The sequence below is a fragment of the Otolemur garnettii genome, unplaced genomic scaffold (assembly GCF_000181295.1).
Source record: "Otolemur garnettii isolate 467f Iridium unplaced genomic scaffold, OtoGar3 scaffold00102, whole genome shotgun sequence".
Lineage (NCBI taxonomy): Eukaryota > Metazoa > Chordata > Mammalia > Primates > Galagidae > Otolemur > Otolemur garnettii.
This window is the reverse complement of record NW_003852497.1, coordinates 7,283,696-7,305,400: the sequence shown is the minus strand read 5'-3', so window position 1 is coordinate 7,305,400 and position 21,705 is coordinate 7,283,696.

The window sequence follows — 21,705 nt, the reverse complement described above, 5'->3', positions numbered from 1 at the left end:
AAAAAGAAGAAAAGCAGAATATGAATGTTTTAACTCAATAACTAAGAAAATGACATGAAGATTATGTTAACCAGTTTGATGAGAGTATTTCAAAATGCATATGAAAACAGCACACTGTACCCTATGATTGCATTAATGTACACAGTTATGCTATAAGAAATTAAAAAAAAAAAAGAAAGAGAAATCAAGACAGAGAGGCGCCATGTTCTGAGCTCACGGCTGTTAGGATACTGAGGTTAAGGAGGAAAGTCTGTGTGCAGAGAATGGGGCAGTTGTTACTGGTGGTAGTAGTGACGGAAAGGCTTCTCCATTATTATCTTTGCTGCTGTGACAGGTATTTCCTTCCTATGATTCCTGTTTTCGTGGAGGGGCTAATCTGTTCATTGGATCCAGCTTTTCTGTCAGGAGGGGGTTCAGTTAGACCGAGGTCACTGTCAGGAATTGGCAGGATTTCTTGTCCCTGCTCTCTGCAGACCCTCTTATTAGGCTGTGTGGGAGGTTCCACTGCTCTGGCCCCCTTGGTTTTCTAGTATCATTTCTCAGTGTTAAGTCTGCGGGAGGTGGAGGCAGGTCAGACCTCTGCGGGGGCCTTCAGGGCTTGTGGGGAGGTGATTATTAAAGCTGATAATTCGGTACCTGTGTCAGGAGATTCTGTCTGGAAAAATCCTGCATGGCCAGGTCAAGACCCTGGCTGTGCCTTTTGTGGTTGACGATCTTTCTTTTGTCTAGAGGGAGAGGGGCTTTTTAGGCTGTCACTCTTGGTCTGAGAGCCAGAGCTGAGCAAATTCATCCTCCAAAATGAATTTATTCAAGAAGAGAAAGGAACAGAAGAATAAAATAAACTCCAAATTTCTCAAGTCTTTTGCTCTTTGTGAAATTTTTTACTCTGTAATATTACTATTAGAAAATAGAAGAACCTTGGGTTTAAGTGGCCCAAGTAAGAAAAGTTGTAATTTCATCTCATCTCTCTTATTAACTTGAATATGAAAGGGAGTCAGGTAACTTGGGTAAGAAAGAGCAGTTCTTTAACAGACCTCTCTGCCTGTCCTTCATAGCATGAGTGGAAGGAGTCTCTGCCATTCAGACATTTCAGTGAAAAGAGCCCTTTTCAGAAGAGGTCTGAGAAAGCAGCTCTTGAGAGAACCGATTATTGCTTAATATATTTTGAGTAGATGTTAATAATTTGAGCAATAGATTTGGCTAGGTCTGTCTTTTAGAATTCTGAATTATTTTATAAATTTTAAATAAATAATAAATTAATAATAATCATAAAAATAAAAATTAATAATTTATATATGTGTTTAAAATATAAATTTTAAAGGATAGCCAGGCATTGTGGCAGGCCCCTGTAGTCCCAGCTACTTGGGAGGCTGAGGTGAGAGAATCACTTAAGCCCAAGAGTTTGAGGTTGCTGTGAGCTGTGATGCCACGGCACCCTACCCAGGGTGACATAGTGGGACTGTCTCAAAAAAAAAAAAAATAATGTCAAAGGAAAGCACATATCCCCTGATGTTTGGCTGAGAAAACCCCCAAACACTTATATTACATTATTTTTTCTTTATTTAATTTTCAAATTGGTCAAGTTTATTAACCTTCTCTTTTGGCTTCTGTATTTGTATGAAGAAAAGTTTCTTCTGCTCTGACATGTCTGTCTCTCTGTGTGTACCTGTCTTGTAGACATATGTACGTTTACACCATACGTACACCTGTCATCTACATTTTCATTTAGATCTTTGGTTGATCTTTTATTTATTGTAAGGAATAGTCTATTTCCCACCTCAATTATGCCTCTCTGAAGTGTCTAATAAAACTCAGCAAAAGAAGGGTAAAAGAAACACAGATTTGCAAAAGTGTATTGATCACATGGACAGGAAAACCAGTTAGGGCTCTAGTAGTAATAGAGGCAGCAGAGAGAAACAGGGACTGTGAACAGTCAAGAACCATCGCGGGGTCGCCTGGGCCAGAGGACCCAGGATTTGAGCCTGTGCGGCGGCCCGGGACCAGGTGTGTAGTTCCTGGGATGACCAGATGGTGGCGCCATCTGCCCGGAGAGCAAACACCAGCGACGGAGTCAGTTTTGGGGGAAAGATAATGAGTTTGAGAGATTTGAGTTCTGTGTGCTTTACAAGGAATTGGAAAGTTTGAGCACGGAAGAGATGTCTGGGCAGGCTCAGCAGGAGCAGTGGTCTCGGCAGTTGACAGCAGGTGAAGGACGTGGACCGGCAGGTAGACCCTCAGCGCACGGAGCCCGCAGAGGCGAGGGAGATGAGCCACGGCTGAGCTCCGAGCCTGCCCAGCCTACAGCGCTACCCACCATTCCCCACAATCCATCTGTTTTTGATCTTTCACTCAACTCAGAAGTCAAAGGTAAAAACACATTAGGATTGAATTAACCGATTTTCCAGAATTGCTTCTTATCTTGCAGCTAGAAGTTGTGATTAGCAAAGCCTTAGACGCTGTTGTGTCCATGAACGTCTGCAGTTCCACGGTTAGCCACAGGGTGGCGCGCGCAGATCGCGGAAACACTCGCCGGCACCTTCTCTTCCTACGTTGTCAAAAGGAGGGACTGTAACCAGAAAACAGAATATAGAAACATATTCTACAAGAAGATGTAAAAAGAAGGAGTAAAGATGTACAAGAAGGAGTGGATAGAAGCCAAGATGAGCTTTATGCAGACATGAGAAGATAGAAACAAATTACTCTTTTACTGAATAATCACTTGGGCATTTACTGTTTGATGTGTGTCTGACACAAGCTTAGGCCTTTTTATTGCCTACTCCTCCACATGCTTGTTGGAGATAGCAGTCAATAAAGATTAACTCACGCCTGTGGTCCTAGCACTCTGGGAGGCTGAGGCAGGAGGATCCCTTGAGCTCAGGAGTTTGACATCAGTCTGAGCAAGAGTGGGACCTGGCCCTACAAAACAGAAAAGTTAGCTGGTCCTGGTGGGCCACACGTGTAGCCTCCACCACTCAGGAGGCTAAGTCAGGAGGATCACGTGAGCCCAGGAGTTTGAGGTTGCTGTGAGCTGTGATGATGCCACTGCATTAGGCTGGGTGACAGAGCAGGGAAACCAGGTGCCAGATAACCAGAGTCGTCAAATTTTGTTCCTTAACTACACAAGGAACCAGAGTCGTCAAATTTTGTTCCTTAACTACGCAAGGAACTACACAAGGGGCTTTCTTCTCGAAGGCCCCTGTATTTAACATCCCCCTTAGTCTGCAGTGAGACGGAGGCAGGTGGACAAGGGAGCAGGTTTTAGACCCTGGGACTGTCAATCTTAGGCCCAGAGCAGCAGTGCTCTTAGCAGCTGATACATTCTCCCTGAATCTCAGGTTCTTCATTATAAAATGAGGTGATTATTTAGGTTGCTCTGGTGCGTGAGGACCAGAGATTGTGTGCATTAAATGCTTGACTCCCGGTAAGTGCATCGCGATAAAGGTGATATGATAATGATGATTCTGAAATAGAAGAGGAAGCAGAAGAAATAGGGGCCCCAAGCCAACAGCCAGTTGTTTGGCTTTGCTGGAACACCAAGTGTTTCTCTGTCTAGGAAAAAACTCTACAACTTGTACCAGTGTATATCAGAGGCCAGAGTTGTAATGTTGTGACCACGGGTGGAATAACAGGGTATTGTTTTGGTTAACATTTCAGGATTATTTCAATGATAAGTGCCAGGAAGTTGAAGAAGCCATAAGACATTAGACTAGAATAATATTTTATTCTGATTATTCCCAGCTGTTCTGAAAACAAGAAACAATTTTTAATATGTATATTAAAAATTTCTGTTTAGGAAATTATTAGTATCTAATCGCAGAGAGCCAGAGAAATGCGAGTTGACAATCTGGCAAAACTTCTGAAGTCTTTCCCAGCAATTTCCTTCTGCTTTTGCCTAAAATTCCTTGCCTTGGGGAGAGGTCATTTATTCTGCAATTTGGAATGAGGCTTCAAAGTGCATATCCCTAGAAAGTTAAAGTATTGTCTGCACGAATCCCAAAGTATAGAAGATGAGTTCTTTTATATGTAGATGCTTCAAAAAAAAAAATTAAGAGTCTGGGTTGAGGTAACAGAGAAAAGGGTAGAGGTGAGGAAGGAGGGGTGTAGAGAAAGGAGGTAAGACTCCAAACTGTGTCCTTCCTAATTACCAAGGTCAGGCTCTGCTGAGCAGCCTCCACTTCTGTTTCTCTCACTTACAAAGGGGGTACACGTAAACTTGGAAATGACCAAGACTTTGACTTTAGGTAGGTTAGTATTTGAGATCCGGTTCTGACACTTATGACTTCGGGCAAGATGCTTTCTGATTTTATCCTCCCCGCTGTAAAATAGAGCTGGTGCCTACTCATGGTGCTATCTGGAGACGTAAATGAGTGGATCTCAGCTCTGTCTGGGACTCCAGGTGCATGCCGTCATGCCCAACTAAGTTTTCTATTTTTTGTATAGTTGGGGGTCTCACTATGTTGCTCAGGCTGGTCTCAAACTCCTGGCCTCAAGTGAACCTCTTGCCTTGGCCAAGTCTAAAGTGCAAGTGCAAGTCACCGTCCCAGCCTAATTTTTCTTTTCTTTTCTTTTTTTTTGAGACAGAGCCTCAAGCTGTCCCCCTGGGTGGAGTGCCGTGGCATTACAGCTCACAGCAATCTCCAACTCCTGGGCTAAAGTGAGTCTCCTGCCTCCACCTCCCAAGTAGCTGGGACCACAGGCGCCCACCACAACGCCCGGCTATTTTTTGGTTGCAGCCGTCATTGTTGTTTTTGGCTTGTCCGGGCTGGGGATTCGAACCCGCCACCTTAGGTGTACGTGGCTGGCGCCTTAGCCGGTTGAGCTATAGGTGCTGAGCCAATTTTTCTTTTTAATGGGAAAAACTTAAGACTAGAAACTTTATAATGGCACAATGTAATATGTCCAGGTTTCCTAGGAACATACCTTTTTAAATAAAATGAAAATAATAGGTAAAGAACTTTCTTTCATAAAATTAGAAAATATAGAGCTTAGATGACTTTTTTAAAGTATACAGGAGAAAGAATTCTAATAGGGTTGTCAAGATTCCTGTACCCTGGGATACCCACACCTTCTTCCAGTTGTTCAGTCAAACACTAATGTAAGTATTGTTGGGATAAATTTTCCCAGAAGTAGTTAAGGTCCAGATGTATCTTCAGCTCCAATTAAAGGTCTCCTTAAAATGGAGAGATTATTGGCGTGGGTGTGACTTCATCACATGAACCCTTTAAATATGAATCTAAAGGTCAGAGACAAAGAAAGACAAGGATTTGAAGAATGAGGATGATACGATGCATAAGAATTTCTCCAACACTGATCCCTGCAGGGAGATGCAGGGAGTCACATGCCAAGGAACCGGGGTGGCCTCTAGCAGCTGAGAGAAACTTCTGGCTGATAGCCAGCAAGGAGACAGGACCAGGGTCTTGCAGCCATATGAACTTGAGAGAGAGGATTAGTCTGCTTGGGATGCCATAATAAGATACTGTAGACTGGGGAACTTGCACAACAGAAATTTATTTTCTCTCCGTTCTAGAGGGTAGAAGTCTAAAATCAAGGTGCTGGCAGGGTTGGTTTCTGGTCAGGCCTCTTTTCCGGGCTTGCAGCCAGCCACCTTCTTGCTCTGTCCTCCTACAGCCTGTCTTCTGTCTGTAGCATGGGAAGGTGGTAGGGCAGAGATTATTTTTTGTGTCTAACCCTAGTCTTCCTCCTTAAAGGTCCTATCTTGAAATATAGTCACATTGGGGACTAAGGCTTCAAGGTATTATAAACTAAAAATAAAATTCTAAGCCCCCTACCAACTGAAGAGTCCCTCTTGGCCAAGAGGACCCCAGAAAAACCTTAAAACTGAGTTCTTAGCCATGAAGGGATAGGGGGGCCAGACACACCTCCTTATAACCTCTCCCTTTAGGAGTTTAGACTCAACCTCTGACCAGCATTAATGTTGAAACGGAGATCAGAAGACTGACTAAACGGATTTTTTGTGGCAAAAAGACACCAAATTATAAATAGGACCTAATGCCATGCAAGGCAAGGGTTAAGTCATGCCTGCAGGTGATCAGTTTGCTTAACAAATCACTTCAAGCGCTCTATGTGCTTGACAATTAGTAGATTTACTCTTTTTTTATTTTAGGTTAATGTGAGGGTACTAACAACCAGGTCAAAATATTTGAATTTGTTATGTCCTACACTCAAAAGGTGTGCCAAACACCCCCACCCCGTGCCCATTCAGTGGGAACACCCCCTCCTCTCCGCCTCCCTTGTTACTCCTCCTCCAACTTGAATTGAAATGAGTTTTTCTCCTCTGTGGGCATGTGTTAGATTGTACTAGAATCGAGCACATTGGATAACTGCCTTTCCATTCTTCTACTAAGAAGGTTAATATAAAAGACGTGAAGTCACCATCTTTTTTTTAATGGCTGAATAGTATTCCGTGGTGTACGCATTCCACCGTTTGTTAATCCATTCCTGAGTTGAGGGGCATTTAGGTTGTTTCCACATGTTGGCAATTTATAAATTGAGCTACGATAAGCAATCTAGTGAAAATGTCCTTATGATAAAATGATTTTTTTCTTCTGAGTAGATGCCTAGCAGAGGGATTGCAGGGTAAAGCGGAGGATCTAATTAGTAGACTTATTCTTAACTTAAAATATTTCTTTTTACTGACGCTAAGCTTTTAGACACCACTTTATTCCTATAATCAATTGCAAATTAAAGAATTTCTGAATTCACCTATGAACTCCTTTGACATGTACCCCCTTTTCAGAACATACAAATATATACCTTCCATGTATTGATTTATGATTTTACTTGTAATTCCTGTCTCCTTAAAATGTATAAAATCAAACTATAACTTGACCGCCTTGGGCACTTTCTCTGGATATTCGAGACTGTTTTCCCTGACTATAGTAATTCATATTTGGCCCAGAGCAAATATCTTTCAATTTTACAGAGTTTGTTTTTTTTCCATTAACAGTATGAATTTTGGGGGGACACAATTCAGTTCATAAGAGAGGATGACCTTGAACTATCAGAATTGCAGTTCAGGCTGCCCAGTGAGACTCTGAGCACAGAATCCATCCTTGCCAGGTTGGACTTATGACCCTCAGACGCTGAGACGCTTGTGTTGTTTCAAGCTCCTAAGTTTGGTAACAGACAACTAAGACAGAGACACTTAGAAATTCTAGGCTAATATTTTATTCATGAAGAAAATCATGCCCCAAGAAACATGAATTATAAAGTCATTTTTTTACTTGAATAGAATATTTTTATTTATTTGTTTAATTAAATCATAGCTGTGTACATTAATGCAATCATGGGGTAGAATGTGCTGGTTTTATATACAATTTGAAATATTTTCGTCAAACTGGTTAACATAGCCTTCATGGCATTTTCTTAGTTATTGTGTTAAGACATTTATATTCTACATTTAGCAAGGTTCACATGTACCGTCGCAAGATGCCCCATAGGTTGGTCCCACCAATTACCCACCCTCCACCCATCCTGCCCCCTCCCCTCCCCTCCTTCTCTCCTTTCCCCATATTCTTGGGCTATAATTGGGTTATAGCTTTCATAGGAAAGCTATAAGTTGGTTTCATAGTAGGGCTGACTATATTGGATACTTTTTCTTCCATTGTAAAGTCGTTTCTTGAAGTTTACTCTGTGGGAGTTGAAAGGAGACAAGACTCCAGCGACGTTAGTCTCACTCTAGACCTCTTTCCTTTATAGTTTCTAGACGCGGCCTCCTGCTGATACAGCCAATTAGATTTCATTCTAAAGAAAGATCTTCTTTGCTTTGACATTTCCTCCCTGCGCTTTCCAAACTACGCACAGGTTACTAGGACAGTGGGATCACTCTTCTCCTTCTGAGGGCCTTTGAGACTCGGTAATTTCCACCATTTCACCCTAGAGATTTAGCTCCCAGCTTCTATCGAGTTTTTCCTTCTTGTTCATGTCTCTGCAGGGTTCACGTGAGTTTATGGAGGCCACAGACCTCTATTTGAGTTACCTATAGTGCTGGTTACAAACGGCCGATTCTTGGGCCCCGCCCCGAAAGAAGAATGATTCAGTAGGTGAGGCTGATGCTCAGAAAGTTGCAGAAACACTATTATGTATTTTATGCTGAGTGAGTGCCCTTCCTACTCATGGGCTCCTTGGAGGAGATCGAAACATCTGTTCATCACTCTATGCATGACAGGCCATAGTGCGATTTTGATTACCCGGTTCCCATAAGACTCCAGTGAGATGGGTTTGTCTTACTATTGGGTAGTGTCCCATGTTAGGAGCCTCCTGTTCCTGCCTCAGCACTTGCCTGGTTTTCCTGGGGCATCACCATTTTATCCTCCCTTTTGTTCTGCTTGCTCTAGCCAAACCCAAGGTTACTGAAGAAGAAAGAGTATTAGGAAACACCTACGTAACCCCAGGGATTTAACCCTGTTCTGTTGACCATGTAGGGTTTATATAAAGGGTGTCCATAAAGATCGTGTGGAATAAAGATTCTGATGAGTGCTGCTGATTTCAGGAGATTTGGGTTTCAGACCATGGTCAAGATTCTGGGTCTTTCTTTGATGATGGGGGAAATTCCTGTACATGCTGTTAAAAATGAAAGTTACCGGAACTTGTACTTGTCAGAGTTGAGGAGGCTGCTTCTCAGCCCTGGCTTGGACGACGGGAGTCTGTGCACCCTTCCTCATCTGGTTCTCCATCATCCAGGTGTGACTGCTCTTAACTTTTGTGTATTCTTTTGTAAAGGGCTTGGTGCTCATTTGGACTTCACTGGTCAGTGGTACATATTAAGCAGAAAAATTTATGCTTCTTGGGATCTGAAGGCCTTAGTGCGTTTTGAGTCCAATGACTACTTTCATTTGAGCAGGAAAATTACTCTAGTATGGGCTATTTTTTTTTCATAAAAATACACATTTAAAATGGAAAAGCCTTTACAAAACAGCTTTTGATAGTAAATGATAGGGTGGGAGACACTCTGGGAAATTAAAAAAAAAGTTTAGGCTAGAGGCCGGCATTCTGGGGTGCAGCACAGTTAGTTCATTTCTGTTTATTGTTACATTTCGAGGTGGATATTCCAGACTGGCCCAAAATGTGATCAGTTGTCCTTTTAACCCTTGGCATCATCTTCCCGGCCTCTGTTTGCATTTCTGGCCTTTAGAGATTAGAGACTTTAATGGATTAGATGAATCCAAGTGTTTGCAAATTCTATTAGTGATGCTTTGCGACCAAAGGAAATAAAAAATATCTTCCAGGCTCTCTGCTGCTCAGTGCTGCAAACTCATTGCAGCGGGAACCTCTGCCAACTCACACTTGTGACGTCTCAGGCAGTCCAAAGTGCTTCCACCAGAAAGACTGGCCAGTCTGGCTGGGGTCCTGGCCATTGAGCGTAACAATGGGGAGCCTCAAATCACAACTTGGTAAGAGGAGAAACAAAACAAAACAACAGAACAATGAAAGGGCAGCCTAATCCCCAAAATACACTCCAGTGCTCCTGGATCTACCATTTTTCAAGAAGAGTCAACAATCAGATTTTATGATGAGACCTATTGATTTTAACCATTTGCTGCTAACTCAGTTTTTGAGAATTATATGTCTGTCAAAATACATGTGTGGGTACTGGACTTTTAGACCACCAGTGTGGAATCCAAATACCCTGGTTCTCTACAAAGCCAACCGCATCAGAGTTTCCCCCACTTTCACACACAACGCAACACAGAACCAGATGTGTGAGTTTATCCTCCCACAGCGACCCATTCTCTGACATCCGCTGAGTGTCCTACAAGTTAATTCAATTCTGACCATCTACTTGGCGTAAGAACCAGATCCCACAGCCTGAGGGCTGAGTCCCACAGGGCACCTCCAACTTTAGATGGAGAAGTTAGGGAACAATGGTGGGTCCGCTTCTCGCTGTCTCTCAGCAGCTCTAGACATCAGACTGTACCACTATTCCTGTCTGAGGGCCTTAACGTTAATGTAGGTGGTGTTACTGGTAATACTTGCTTTACAAGTTTTCCAGGTTAAAATTATTGTGGCTAATCTCTATGGCAGCGATCAGTTAGCAGTTACAATAAAAATTCTATTCATAACAGCAACAAAAAAGAGAAAATGCATGTGACTAACACTAAAATGAAACAGGTGAATCTCTGTAGAGAAAATTGCAAAATTCAACTGGAAGGTATAAAAGAATTTGCATAATGTAGATGTTTAAAATGTTCCTGGAGAGAAGCATCACAAACCTGAAAATGTCAATGTTTCCTAAGTTAGCTTATGGTTTAATGCAATTACAACACAAATTGCCATGGAATTTTTTCTTTGGAAATTGCCAAAGTCTTTTTCCAGCATCACTTAGGAGAATCAACAGGTATAACAGAACAACATAAAGAAAATGCCGAAAAAAATATAGGGAGGCAAAAACCTCACTAGATTCCATTTGAAGTATTTATATTATTTTTATCAAGCTATAGCAGTTGTATCTGTGCAGTACTGTTAGATAAGTGGATAGAGAATTAAGAAACATTATTTGATATAAAAAATGTAATAGTTAACACAGGAGGCAATCAAATCAACAACAAAGGGTAAGAATGTTTGATGATTATTTCTAAAATAATTAGATAATAGTCAAGTTTAGAATTCTTTCTCTTACTAAATGCCCACCTATTTTCTGACGGATTAAAAGACTAAATGTTAGAAACAAGAAAACAATATAAATATAAGTGAATATTTATCTGATCCAGAAATAGGAAGAGATTTGTTAGCACAAAGGCAATGAAAGAGAAGATTGAGATTTGACTAACTAAAGAAATAATTTTAAAACTTTTCCACTTAAAAATTTAAAACAAAACAAACAAATTTAAAACATAACAATACAATGTAAAAAAGCATGTAACACAGTGGGAAAATATTTTTAACAGATATCTAAAGTAGTATTACATTTAGTGTATATATATATATATTTCAATCACACAAATCAATAAAAAATATATAGAGACCTAAATTTAGTAAAAGAGGCCAGTGTGCTGCTCACACCTATAATCCTAGACCTCCCTTTTCAGGAGGCCAAGATGGGAGAGTTGCTTGAGACCATCCTGAGCACCAAAGCAAGACCCTATCACTACAAAAAATAGAAAAATTAGCTGGCTGTGGTGGCAGGTCCCTGTAGTCTCAGCTACTTGGGAGGCTGAGGCAGGAGGATTGCGTGAACCCAGGAGTTTGAGGTTGCAAAAAAGAAATTATGGAAAAAGGAAAAGTTGTGAGCAATTCAGAGAATTTTCCAAGAAACATTAACAAATTTTACTCTCAAAAATAATTAGATGAAGGGCAGTGCCTGTGGCTCAAGGGTAGGACACTGGCCCCATATCCTAGAGGTGGCAGGTTCAAAACTAGCCCTGGCCAAAAAAAAAAAAAATAATAATACTTAGATGAATATAAAATAAAACAATAAGATATTGTTTTAAGTGTTCAGTTATCAAAAAGCAACTATCTAATATTTGAGCACAGTTGTTTAAAGTTTAAATCAAAATTATGTGCTTATATTACATTTTAATTATATATATTAAAAAACTCCAAACTGTTAATATTGTCTGGTTTGGGACTTCCAGTTCTTAGAATCTATCCTCAGAAAATTATCCGAAATGTAGATATGCACAGAATATATTCATTATAGCATCATTTGTAATCAGGAAAGATAAAAACAATTTATAATTTCCACTGAATGGGAGGGAATGATTACGGTAAATTGTGTTAGTTCCATATAGCCAGCGGCCATTTAAAATGATCATTTGTGCCCTCATATTAATCTGAAATTTAGGAAATGATGTTTATAAAGCATTTTCATTGCTTGTGCTACAATCTTAAGGGAAATTAATATTAAAATATTCGATAAGCTTAGAATTAGTTTTAATGTGTTCTGTTTCTCTCCGAGGTGCGGTGGGACAGCAGAGGCAGGAGACAGACGCCATGTGAGGCGCTTGCTGCTGTTTTTCTTCCCAGGCTGTTCACCTTTTCCCTCAGGTCTGGTCAGCTCCTACCTCCATACCCCACATCAATGCTTCCAGCCCTTTCCATTTTCAATAAGGCCTCAGAAAACCTGCTTTATTGGTTTTTTTTTTTTTTTTTTTGAGACAAAGTCTCATTATGTCATTGGAATGCTGTAGTGTCATAGCTCACAGCAACTTCAAACTCTTGGGCTTAAGCGATTCTCTTGCCTCTGCCTCCCAAGTAGCTGGGACTACAGGCACCCACCACAATGCCCAGCTATTATTTGGCTGTAGTTGTCATTGTTGTTTGTCAGGCCAGGGCTGCATTTGAACCCGCCTGCCCCAGAGTATGTGGCTGGTGCCCTAGCCACTGAGCTACAGGTGCTGAACCTACTTGTGTGTTTTTGATTGTGTTTTTATTTATTTTTTTATTTTTTCTTCCTTCTCTAATGTTCTTTCTTTTGTTTTATTAAATCATAACTGTGTATATTAATGCATTTATGGGGTACAATGTGCTGATTTTATATACAATTTGGAATGCTTACTTCAAACTGGTTAACATAGCCTTCACCTCACTTAATTATTTGTTGTGTTAAGACATTTATGCTCTACTCTTAGTAGATTTGACATGTACCCTTGCATTATGCACAATAGGTGAGGTCCCACCAATTACTCTCCCTACACCCACCCTCCCCATTCCCCTCCCCTCACCCTCCTCTTCCCTCCTTCATTCTGGGCTTTAGTTGTATTTTATCATTCCTATGAAAGTGTGGGTGATTATCTATTGGTTTCATAATAGTACTGAGTACATTGGATACTTTTTCTTCCATTCTTCAGATACTTTACTAAGAAGAATATGTTCCAGCTCCATTTAGATAAAATACAAAAGAGGTAAAGTCTTCATCTTTTTTATGGCTGCATAATATTCCATGGTGTACATATACACCATGTTATGTACATGGTTAATTGTTAATCCATTTATAGGTCAATGAGCACTTGGGCTGCTTCCATGACTTGGCAATTATGAATTGGGCTGCATCTGATCAAACTAAAAAAGCTTCTGCACAACCCAAAACACAGTAAGTAAAGCAAGCAGACAGCCCTCAGAATGGGAGAAGATATTTGCAGGTTATGTTTCTGACAAAGTTTTGATAACTAGAATCCACAGAGAACTCAAACTAATTAATAAGAAAAGAACAAGTAATCCTTCATTGTGGGGAAGAGGCTTGAATTGATTATGTTTTTAAACTGTAGTTCTTTAGCTCCACCATGGGGTCATCAAAAAACCGACCTCCAAAAGAGAAAACCTTTAGCAATTCTGCGTGAGACAGATAGTTGATGACTCTCAGGTAGGAAAACAAATACAGTCAAATTTTCAATCAGGTGTTCATGGCGTATAGAGATAACAGTATTAAAAAAAATCAAATTATAATCCAATAATGAAAAGATAACTTGGAGCTAAAGTTTGATGTGCTGGGGACTTGGTTTTGATTGAGGCACTGATTAGACACCCAGGTAGAGCTGTAAAGTAGACAGTTGTGTGTGCCCATCCCGAGGTCAGGCCTCCAGCCATGAATGTGTGAGCCACCGGCACAGAGATGGTATTTAAAGCCACAGATTGGATGAGAACACCTGGGGCGTGGGTTCGATGCAGGTTTTAGGCAGAATATGTGTTCGCAGAACCTTTTAGAAATTCAGGCTTGATATATGATGGGATTAGTATAATGCCCCAAAGCAGAAAGATGTTTCGGTCAGAATTACAGGCTAATGGCTCTAACAGAAAGAGAAGTGAGAATAGTTACTACAGAGACTTCAGCACTCCAGGAATGATGATTATAGGTCAGCTGGATGGATCTAATTGTGACTTAGAAGCCCCATTTAAGGAAGGGAGGGGCTGGCAACCGAAGCAGGCTTTTGCCCTCAGACTTTGAGCAGAGAAGCTTTCTCTCTTCAAGGAAGGAGCCGGATGACTTTTCAGAGCACCACCAGCAAATTCAAAATATTTTTCAACTTTCCTTTGTTCATCATTATCTGAATCTGATGTCTGGACATTTTCCAAAGAAAAAAGTCAATAGGAGATGAAGATTTAAAAGTGAGTCTGTCTAGGAGAGAGAGAAGGGATCAGAAATGCCAGGCAAAACTTGGAGAGTGTTTGAAATAAAGGAGGAGGGAATTGTCCGCAGTGCATTGCTGCGAGTTAGTCAAGAAAGCAGCTTTCTCTAAGTCTCAGCTTTCCCGTAAGGCTCCTTTCCCCAGAGCCTCCCCCATGCTGCTCACCCAATTCCATCCCAGTCTCAGGAAGGTGTCAGACCTTGCATAGGGTGACCAGACGTCCCGCTTTTGGTGGGACAGTTCCGCTTTTTAACAATTTGTCTTGTGTCCCACAGTGTTTTAAAAAAGTCCCGATTTTTGGAAAGAATGCACAAATGGGCGGGAGAACAGGAAGGGAATATACGGTTTTCGGCTGCCATGTGGCTATTTTGCCAGAATATGAGTTTTATATTATTTTTGTTAATTTTATAATGTTAAACTGTAATAATAACAAATAATTGTTGAGAAGTGATTATCGAGAACTGCTTATCAAAGTTTGCATTGTTGTCAGGCCCCGTCCTCTGCCCCGCCCCCCGCCCCCCCATGTTTTCCCGCTTTACAAATGTTAAAATCTGGTCACCCTAACCTTGCACGGTATGGTATCATGTGCCCACATTCTCCACAGCTCTTACCACACTGCGCTTGTCTTTTTTTTTCTCTCTCTCTCTTAATAATTTAAAGGTTTATTCTGAGCCAAATTTGCAGACTGCAGCCCAGGGTCACGCCCAAGGAGTCTTGAGCAAATAAAGGGGCAGTGAGGCCAAGACAAAGTTTTGTGCATGTTTTGTAAACTATCAGTGCATGTTGGGTTTGAGCCTTTATCTCTCTGCTGCCCCCCAAATTGTAAGCTTCTGGAGGGAGGAGGCTTTTCTCTACTCAAGCTAAGTTTTATATAGTTGATACTTGTGCATGTTCCATTTTATATTCTGCTTTTTCTTAACTTTTTCCTAAAAAGTAATGTAGCTTTTATTTCAAAATTGACATATTATAGAAATATAGGCTGGGCGGCACCTTTGGCTCAGTGAGGAGGGTGCTGGCCCCATGTACCGAGGGTGACAGGTTTGAACCCGGTCCCAGCCAAATTGTAACAACAACAAAAAAACAAATATATAGGCATTGTGGTGGGCACCTGCACTCCCAGCTACTCGGGAGGCTGAGGCAAGAGAATCGCCTAAGCCCAGGAGTTGGAGGTTGCTGTGAGCTGTGATGCTACAGGACTCTACTGAGGGCGACAAAGTGAAACTCTGTCTTTAGAAAAAAAAGAAAGAAAGAAATACAGGCTATAGAAAGTCAAAGTTCCTTCATCATCTTGTATGTAACTGTTGTTAGAAGTTTATCTTTTTTTTGGTTACTGTTAGTAATATTATTACTAATAATATTATTACATAATGCTCATGTTAATAATTCTTTGTAAACACTCTTTTTTTTTTTTGAGATGGAGTCTCACTTATGTCACCCTTGATAGAGTCGGTGGCATAATAGCTTGCAGCAACCTCAAACTTTTGGGGGGCTCAAGTGATTCTCTTGCCTCAGCCTCCTAAGTAGCTGGGATTATAGGCGCCCACTGCAAGGCCTGGCTATTTTTGGAGATGAGTCTCACTCTTCCTCAGGCTGGTTTCGAACCCTGTGAGCTCAGACAATCCACCCAGTGCAGCTTCCCAGAGTGCTAGGATTACAGGTGTGAGCCACTGCGGCCGGCCCTTGTAAACGCTCTTAATGCTTCTGTATATATATTCATTTGTGATACCTAAAGTTCATTGTTTACTTATAGTCAATGTACTTACTCCCTTAGAAGGAATATTGAGGCGTTCTGATGGTAGAGTTGGGAGTTTTGTCCCCATACAGGAGCCGCACTGTGCCTGGTGCTAACAGAACATGTGATTTAGAGGTGGTGATACAGCCCCCCCCCTTGCCTCCTCCCAGCCCAGTCTTGACAATCGGATCTCTAGATTTCTAGGTTGCAGTTTCTTAAATGAGATCAAATGGGTAACCTGATCTGAGCACCTCTGCTTTTTCATTTAAAGATATAGTATTATAAAAAACTTCCAAGGGAGTAAGTACATTGAGATTTCCCATTTATCATTATTGAAGCCAGCAGTACTCAACCTGTGGGTCATAACCCCTTTGTAACAATGAAAATACATCCTGCATATCAGATATTTACATTATGATTCATAACAGTAGCAAAATTACAGTTATGAAGTAGTAATGAAAATAATTTTATGGTTGGGGGGTCACCACAACATGAGGAACTGTATTAAAGGGTTGCGGCATTAGGAAGGTTGAGAACCATTGATAAGCAAATGTAAGTGATCAGCAAATTTTTTTCTGTAAAGGGCTAAATATAATCAATATTTTAGGTGCTATGTATCCTACAGTCTCAAACTACCGAACTATACTGGCAGCTTTAGCTTATATGTAAACAAATGGATGCAGCAGAGTTCCAATAAAACTTTATTTACAAAAATAGACAGCAGGCAGATTGGTCCATAGGCTGCAATTTGTCAACTCCCGACTTAAGGCCAAGTTACCTGTTCTTTGGGGTTGTGCTGGTTTCATTTCTTCCATCTGTTCCAGTTCCCCTAAAATGAAACACCATTAAAAATGAGGGTTCATATCAGGAATTTGGGCCTCGGCATATGAATTTGGGTGGGTGGGGAGCTCATTACAGGGGAGGGATGTAACAAAAAGCAACTCTGAAGTTTTAGGCCTTTGGGGAGCTTTTATCCTGCTGAGTCTAAATTTTAACTTCTGAATTATTCAAAGTTATTTCCAGGGCTGTGTTTCTAGTCCCTGAATATGACTTCTGGAACTGGAGACAAGACATGGTCAAGGGAGGACCAATGCTCCCAAATTGCACTGGCCATCTGGTCAAACAGAGCCAGCGGGAGCCAGTTGTCTTTGAGGGCAACGTGTGAACACCTGTTCTCTTCCTGACCCTTGAGGATTTATCGTTTGCGGGTGTAAGAAGGTGTATTTGCCCACGGCTATAGAAGTTAAGCCCGTTTTTAAAGCTTGAGCAAACACATCCTCAGGTTGGGCCGTGGCTGGTTGATCTATGACTCAGGAATGCTAAATTCCCGCGTTGGAATCTGACCAGCGGGTACATTGCTCAGCACACTTCCTGCTGCTCCCTGCACAGATAATTACCAGAGGCTCATTTACAGATGCCAGTGGGAACGGAAATGGAGTGAATGGCTGCCCACAGAGCGAGGAATTGGATTTTACCAGGAATCGTGGGGGAAGCGTATTCTCAGAGGAAAAAAGAAAAGTCTAGGCAAGTGACTAGTCAGGAAATAGGGCAGCAAAGGACAGTGCAGTATTTAAAACACTGCTTTAGACAATTTTGGGTCAAAATCCTTATCGCCTCACTTACTAGGGAGAAACCTTGAATTAATTACTTAACCTCCCTAAGTCTGGATTCCTCACCTGCCCCATGAACACAACAGTAGAAAACCATCTCAAAATGATGATAAAATTTAAAACGAGCTTGTAGAGCTCTCCCCTCTGCCTCTGGAACATCCGAAATAGTGAACGTTCGGTAAAGGTTGGCCCTGACTGCATTCTAACTCATGCCTCCAGTCTAGAACTTATCATAAATTCTGTCCTCTTGTCAATGGTCCTGATTAAACATTTACTTTCTTCCAGCTGCTCAAGGCTTTTGAAGATTTTGAGAGTATTTGATCACCTTAGAGAAAACGGAAGTTCATGAATTTAAGTGATCTGCCCAAGGTTAGAGATTGTTGGGACCAGAATTAAAATCCACCCAACGGACCCCTCTTATTAGAGTTTCCCAAATTTGAGCTTCTCCAGAAAGCTGCTCTGATCGTCTTTGGTTCAGCCTCATCCTCATGTTAATTCCACTAATCTTAGCACCAAAAGTTGAAGCTACAGACAGCGGGGCCTTTGCAAACTATATGCCCCTGACCTCAGTTCCTTCATTTATAAAACAGTGGGTTGACTAGAAAGAGATAATCCTTAATGATTTCTTTCAATTCTGAAATTCTAAACCTAGTGGTTTTGCAGAGAAACTCATCCCTGAAGTGAACCGCTAGAGTCATGGCCGTAGGTCGCCGGGGTTGACTGAAGCCACCATTTCTGTGAGGACATTGGTGTTCAGAGCTAATAACCATGGGCTCAGGATCGGGACTATTACTAAGATGGGGCTTTCTGCACTTGCAAAATATCCTGCTATTTGTTTCTGGTGGCCAGCACGGCCTACTGGAATCTGTATCATGCTGTCAAAAAAGAAGGACCAGGAATTTTAGAATTTGAGGAAAACTTCAAGTGTATAATGAAGTAGCTAAAATAGCAAAGTATATAATTAAGTACCTTTGCTCTCCATTGAACTTAGGCAAATTTATTTATTTTATTTATTTAGTGAGACAGAGTCTCACTATGTCACCCTTGGTAGAGTACTGTAGCATCACAGCTCACAGCAACCTCAAACTCTTGGGCTTAAGTGATTCTCTTGCCTCAGCCTCCCACGGAGCTGGGACTACAGGTGCCCGCCACAGCGCCCGGCTATTTTCTTTAGTTGTTGTCATTGTTGTCTGGCAGGCCCACGCTGGGTTTGAACCCACTGGCCCTGGTGCATGTCGCTGGCACCCTAGCTACTGAGCTACAGGTGCTGAGTTGGCAAATTCATTTTTATCTTAGAAATTATTAGTCACATAAGTTTAAATTACCAATGAAATGATATTACTTAGATTTTAACATGCAGAGTCTACTTATTTTACCAGTGACATTTCTGAGTGTTCAGGGTGTTTGAACTGAACTGCTTCATGCTTTAGGAGGACTTGAGTGGTGGTGCTCAAGGGGGCTACGTAGTCTCTTACATTCTGTACGGAACTCAACCCCTAAATTAAGATAATTTTTACAAAGAGGAAAATAACAAAAGTAACAAGCAAGATTCCTACTACATAGCTATTTAGAGTTGTTAATTGGAGCTGAATAGTGTACACAAGTTTAAATCATAACTGAAGAATTTTATATGTAAGTAATTCTACTGCACGTAAGAGTAACTAGAATTCATACTCAGAGCATCTTTGGCGCACGCACTTCAAAAGCAGAAATTTCCATTTTTCTCTTTAAAAAAGATGGATAATTCCTTTAGTGTGAGATGCATTATTCTACAGAAGCAGGTAATGAGTGGCCTGAATTAGTCTCTCAGTACCCAAATTGTAATGTCCCGTTATTATAATAGAGCCATCCCATTTAGGCAACAGTGTGTCCTGGTCAGGAGAGCAAGCTCTGGAATCAGACTCACATCTGATTTTGTTCTTTCCCCCCTTGCTGTCTGACTTTCAGTGAAGTAGTTCATCTATCTGAGCCTCAGGTTTTTCACTATGAAATATAGACTAACGGTAACGATTTTCATAAGTGGCCTTGAAAGCATTGAGATAATTACACGTGCGTTGGTGAGGCCCGTGTTTACTAAGCAGGCAGCGTCCGTAGGTTCTGGAGGGTCCCCTGTGTTCTGTTGGGGCAGCAGTCCCCTGCAGAGAGGGGAGGGGAGCTTGGGCACCCTTCCATCCACTCTGTTGCTTTTATTTATTTCTTTTTTTATTTTGGATTAATATAAGGGTGTATATGTTCAGGTCACATTGTTTGTGTGTTTTTAGGAAAAGTCCGATTTGTATTTGAGTCCCTGGCTCCGGAGGTGCCATTTACCCTACTTATGTTGCCAGAAGCCGGCTGAGCAGTGAGTACACGATTGTCACAAGCACACACATGAGGCACATCCTTCATATGCACCAATCAGCACTTTTCAAGGCTGAATCTCGAAAGGAGATGATTTTTATCTGGGTGTGGAATCCACTTCTTGGCTTTGGTGGCTATGTCAAACCATCTGCTTTTGCCCACGTCTTTTCAATTTCTCTGAATCTCTGACCAGTGGTAGAGATTTGTGTTAGAAAGTTATATCTGATGGAAAAAGTCTTGGAATTTTAGCTGTAGATACAGTTCCTTGTAGGGTTTCAGCTTTTGAGAGAAAAAATTATCACTTGTGTGAATCATTAATTAGAAGTAGTATCTGTTTTCGTTTATTTATATAAAGAAAAGTATCCATTCCTTAATTTGTCTACATCAGAAATTTGAATTCAGTAATTATGTGATTTTTTTTTAAGCTTAATTAGCTAGCTATACACTGTGCTGGGGATAAATTACTCTTTATTTTTACAGATCAAACTGGAAATAAATTTGTTCTTTTAACTATGTACCATTTCATTGTACTGGGCTGGAACACTCCCCTCATTTTTTTTTTTCCCAATCAAATAACTTGATTGTTTATTCACAGATACTTTGGACATATGTTCAATTTGCTGTTTTTAGTAGTAATCATGTAATCTGGCAAATTCAGAAAAGAAACAGTAGATAGAGAATGCACACTAGGTTGTTAAGACCATAGCTTTGGGTGAAAGTCTTAATTACTCTTGCAAATATAATTGACCATTTTTATTGCTGTTAGTACCACTTAGCATTCTGATACGTTTTGATACATTACCTTGTGAATTTATTTTTTCTAAATTTAGTGAGGTTTATAGTTGGTGTACAAATAACTGTACACCAATAATTACACAGTTTGGTGAGTTAACTGGACATAAGTATATTCTCATGCTACGATCAGCACAATCCAGGCAATAAACCGATCTATCACCTCCCAGAGTCTACCCGCCCTTTCTGTAGTGAAAGCGCCTAATATGACACCTACCTTCTCAACAGATCTTTAAGTACACAAAACCTTACTGTTAACTCTAGGCTGTATGTCAAATGAGGTCGGACAATTTAGTTCACGAACTCATCCTACAAAAAGTACTATTTCCCTCATTGTTGAATATCACTATGGTCACCAGACAGCAGATTTATTTTATTTTATTTTATTTTTAGAGAGACGGAGTCTCATTTTGTCGCCCTTGGTAGAGTGCGGTGGCATCACAGCTCACAGCAACCTCCAGCTCTTGGGCTTAGGCGATTCTCTTGCCTCAGCCTCCCAAGTAGCTGGGACTATAGGCACCTGCCACATGCCTGGCTGTTTTTTTGTTGCAGTTTGGCTGGGGCCAAGTTTGAAACTGCCACCCTCGGTATATGGGGTCAGCACCCTACCCACTGAGCCACAGGTGCCGCCCTGACTGCAGGTTTTGGAACTTACTCAGGGAGAAAAGCTGCAACTTTATAGTCATCAAACAACTCCTGATTTCCCCCTTCCCAGCCCTGGTACTCCACGTTCTACTGTCTTCTTCTCTAAATCTTTGCTTATATCATATGCCTTATATAAGAGGAATCATGTATTTGTCCTTCTGTGACTATTTTTTACTTAGAATAATGTCTTCCAAGTCCATCCATGTTATCACAAATGGTAGAATTTTCTTTTTAAAATCTGAATAATATTCCACTGTGTGCCAGATTTTCTTTATCCATTCATCCCTCATGGACATTTGAGTGGTTTCCACATCTTGACTATTATGAATAATGTTTCAGTAAACATGGGAAGGCAGATATCTCTTTGGGATCCTGATTTCAATTGTTTTTTTTTTTTTTTTTTTCCATTTTTGGCCGGGGCCAGGCTCAAACCCACCATCCCCGGTGTATGGGGCCAGTGCCTTACTCCTTGAGCCACAGGCTCTGCCCTGGATTTTGATTG